The sequence below is a fragment of the Akebia trifoliata genome, chromosome 4 (assembly GCF_017979445.1).
Source record: "Akebia trifoliata isolate Shusen 1 chromosome 4, ASM1797944v1, whole genome shotgun sequence".
NCBI lineage: Eukaryota > Viridiplantae > Streptophyta > Magnoliopsida > Ranunculales > Lardizabalaceae > Akebia > Akebia trifoliata.
The window spans coordinates 33,622,536-33,627,264 of NC_141378.1; positions in this window are offsets into that span (position 1 = coordinate 33,622,536).

Sequence of the window (4,729 nt, forward strand, 5' to 3'; positions counted from 1 at the left end):
TCCACCCTTTTTAAGAATCGGTCTTTCGGATCGGATAGTATAGGCAGGGTCCTTTTTTCAGCCGGCCAATCTAAAACTTAATCGACTCGGTCGACTCAAACGCACTAAACTTTAGATAAAAATAAATTACCAAATTAGCACATATTTTAATTGGATAAATTCTCAATTAATTACCAAAGTTTTTTATATTTCTGAAATGTTGATAATGTTGATAGTGTCATCACGTAATTTTGATAATATTTTGTCAATATTACGTGGTAGGTATGTCAACATTAGCAAAATTTTAAAAATACCAAAAACTTTTGTAATTATTTGAGAATTTACCCATTTTAATTGTGAAAATAGTAAATTACCATTTTGGGAATTTAAATATTTTACCAAAATCATAAGTTTTAAAATGAACAGGATTTTATCATCAAAATGAATCGTGGTGCTCACCATATACACTCTGGCACCCACTTAAGTGGAATATGCAGTGATAGAATACCAATACTTAAAGAGTAAAATCCAGAATTTCTTATTTCCTTCTCTTCTCATTTATTAAAACATTAACACTAATTTCTTCTTAGACCTTCAAGCAATGATTCGAGTACCTTAGAGTGAGAATCGAGAATCCGTGAAGAAGAGAAAGAAATCCATCTCAATGAGACCTACGTATTGAGACGAATAATGCACTGGGATCGAAAGAAAGTTTGGATTTTGAGCAAAGAGCATCATAGAGACAACAAATCGGCTAGAAAACATTTCCTTCTACCTTTTGGTAGCTAATTTTATAGAAGAAAAATGATTTAACAAAGGATTTAGGTTGAGGTTTTCAATTTGGGTTTTGTTACATGAAATCTAAATGATTAGGCATTTGATACAATGTGTTTGATTTTAATCATGTTTAAATAAATAATTTTTATTGTATTTAATGTAATTTGTGAAGAAAATGACTTTGAAACAGATTTTGTGAAGCTTTGAAAGGAATCATAGAAGAAAATTGCATATATGTGTTTCTTCGACTAGTCGAGAACATACTGGGCTAGCCAAGCAGGATCTTTAGGTTGGCCGAAGTTACCCGAGGAAGAATAATGAAGTTTTTTGTGTTTGTTGGGAATCAAATCAAAGGACTCTTTGGTTAGCCAAGAGTTAATCGAAAAAAAAATAAAATTTTCTTTATGAAAAGATATTTTTGGCCAATGCTTTCCTAAGTTCTAAAATGAGTTCTAAAAATGATTTTACTATTATGTGTTCATTAAAATAGCTATACATTGATAATAAATATGCTTGAACTATTTTTAATATAAATGTAGGAAAATTTATCAAATAATTAACGACATTTTTATTTATTACAAAAATACATTACTACACTTTTGAATTTATCATTTGATTACTTTAAGATATAAGAGTCATTCTAACATTTACAAAATTGCAATTGTAGGCGTCATAATTTTGACAAGGTCCCTACATTTTTCACAAATCACAAGAAAGACCCTAAAAATTATAAACGGGTCACACATCTAAATTAAGCCCATTGATTGACAGAGAATGAGCATCTTACAATTTAGGTTTTGGGTATTTCAAATAAAGTTCATGATCTAATAAATCCAAGTGATCCACATATTAAATATTGGGTCTTACAGCCAAATAAATGAGTTTGGCCCAATAATAATTTATAAAATCCTTAAAATTGGATTTAAACGAATTTAACATTTAAACAAACCAATCAAATCTCTTTAAGTTGGAATTGGAAAGCTAAACAAGTCTATAAATACAAGAGCTTCCCTCATTGGAAGAGGGATCTGGATCACTTTCTCTCAAAAACAGAAGCTCTCTCTTTAGAGAAAAAGAAACTCTCAAGCCCTCCTCTAGAGATAACAAAAGTTCTTTAAAGATCTAGACTCTGATTAAAGAGAAGATCAAGCAAAAATCCTTTCTCCGAAAGTCAAGGAAACCTTCCCAACCAATAAAGCAAGAAATCCGAAGATAAGAAAAATCTACAAAAGCCTCTACAGAAGGTCAAGCACAAATAAAGTCATAGTCAAAGTAATTTTTTCAATCGATAAAACATGAAACCTGAAGATAAGAAAAGCTATATTAATTAGAGGAAAATATTGAGATTTATATTTTCATTTTTATCAAAAATCAATAAAATTATTTATGATCTTATTTCACGAATCTCGAGGTATATTTGTTGAAATTTATTGCCGATAAATTTATGGCACGCTTGGTGGGACCATTTCAACCTCTCATCTTTCAGTCAACTACAAAAAAAACATCAACCAAAGCATCGATGGCATCTCAAAACGTCAACACTATTGCATCTTTTCGATTGAGAAAAGTAAGAAAATATTTTCCTCCAACCTTGAATTTGCTCAAGTTATCAATCGCGATCATCATGTACCGTAACAATGATGAAAATTGGTAGTTCCAAGTTGGTGAAGCCTCTCTAGCATTACTCCAAGAAATGTGCCACAAAAATGGTACTACAACGAAGACATCATGTGCTGACGTTGTACAAGATGGCTTGTCGGATTCTAGATCCGATTCGAAGTCAAACGAGGGATAGTCTAAATCTCTACTGATTACTTCTCCGTCACAAACTCAAACCTTTATCAGAGTAATAATGATAGTTGGAGTGCTAAAAATGGAGAAACAAGTTGCTTAAATGGCAAACACCATCAACAAGTTGACAAAGGTAATGAAAGAAAAAAAAAACATCCAAATCGTTTGGAGAAAAAAAATAAGGAGAATGAATCAAGTGTTGGACCCTCGCATCCTCTAAGATTCACCCCTGAAGCATACACGGGTCAGCACGAAGAAAAGTAATGAAAAGACTATTCTGACTCACGAAATGTTATGCAAGACCCACAACAGGGATTTATTGCCTCACTTTTCGTTCAACAACTACAAGCGATGATCACTGACATCATTCGAGCTCAGTATGGGGACATGCCACAGTCTACTCTAAACCCTACACTCAATGCATATAACAAATACGTCTTCTAACAAGATATCAACTACCAAAATTCTAACAATTTGAAGGAAAAAGCAATCCAAAATAGCATATTGCCCACTTCATGAAAATTTACAATAACGTCAATACATTCAGCTACTTCATGGTGAAACAATTTGTTCACTCTCTCTACAGCAATGCGTTCAATTGGTACACCAATTTGGAACCCAACTCAATAGACAGTTGGGATCAACTCAAAATAATATTCCTTGGTTGTTTCCATAGCACTAAAATAATAGTAAGTGTGGTAGAGCTCACTATCATCAAGCAAAGGAATGATAAATCGTTCATCGAGTACATCGAACATTGGAAAAATCTTTTCCTCAACGGTATGAATCGACTCTCTCAGTCTTCTACTATCGAGATGTGTGATCAATGGATGCATTGACAACTCCTCTACATCCTGAAAAAAATTAAGTCGCATACTTTTAAAGAGTTAGCTACTCGAACCCATGACATAGAGTAGAGTATAGTTGTGCATCAAACTCCATGACCAAGTGAGACTTGAAGGTAGGATAAGAAAGATGGCAAGTTCTTCAAAATTCATGAAGTCTTGTTTACCACCATCAGCATATTTGTCAAAATCACAAGTAAGAGAAAAAAAATCAACTAAGAGTTTATGTTACACAAGGAAAAAGAAAAACATAGAAAACTCTCAAAGAACTTGAGGCGAAAAAGTACATTTTTCCTTATGTTAACGTCTTGGGCCTGTTCGAAAAACTACTAAAATTGAAGCTCATTGAGCTTCTAATCCCCAAAAGACCCAAAGAAATAGGTCATGACAATGATCTAAAGTATTGTCATTATCATAGGGGTGATTAGTTACCCAATTGAAAAATGCTTTGTCTTCAATGAGAAAATGATGGATTTAGCATGTCAAGGAAAGATTGAACTTGATTGTGTCGAAAATGTTGCTACTTCCAACATGACCTCTATCACATTTGGATATTTTGGTCCAATGCTCTTGTCAAGTCGATATACAACCCACACTCCATCTTTTCAAATAATAAAAAATTTACCTCAACCACCACAACCTATGTTTGTAAATTCTGACGTTGAAAAGGCACATCCCAGACTGGGGGCAAGACCAAGTCAAGGAAAGATCATCACACATCCTACTTCACCTCAATAAGGATTGCAATATCATTCAGCTTCAATTTCAAAGTCGAGCTTCTCACGGTCTGCTTCAGTTGATGATGAAGGGTGGATAATTATTACTTGTCGAAAAAGACGTTCTACACAATTGCTGACTCCTTCGACTCCAAAATCAAAGAAAAAAAATAGAAAGTCAAAATCAAGTAAAAGGTTGAAAAAATGAAAGAGTGCAAAAAAAAAAGAATGATTTTCAAGTTTCTCCTGTAGTCCCTGAAGACATCCCTCAACAACCTCCCCGTGTACTGGTTACTCTTTTAAAATTCTTACCCAAAAATCTCTTAAAGGAAGTCGATAATAGGTCCAAAGAGCATCCTACTACTTCTAGTGATGGAAATCAAAGACTTGAAAAAGACAATATCATCTCGAAAATGAAAGATTCGTAGGTCGACTTGGATTTCTCTAGTGAACTCTAGAAAGTTCAGCATGCTTCAGAACAAAGCTCAGTTGAATCAAAATAGGAAGTTCAACCCGACATAGATCCAAAACAAGACAGTATGTGCATAGCCACGATCACCTTTATTGATGAATATCTTTAATTGGGGTTTCGACCTCACAATATATCTCTTTACATCACAA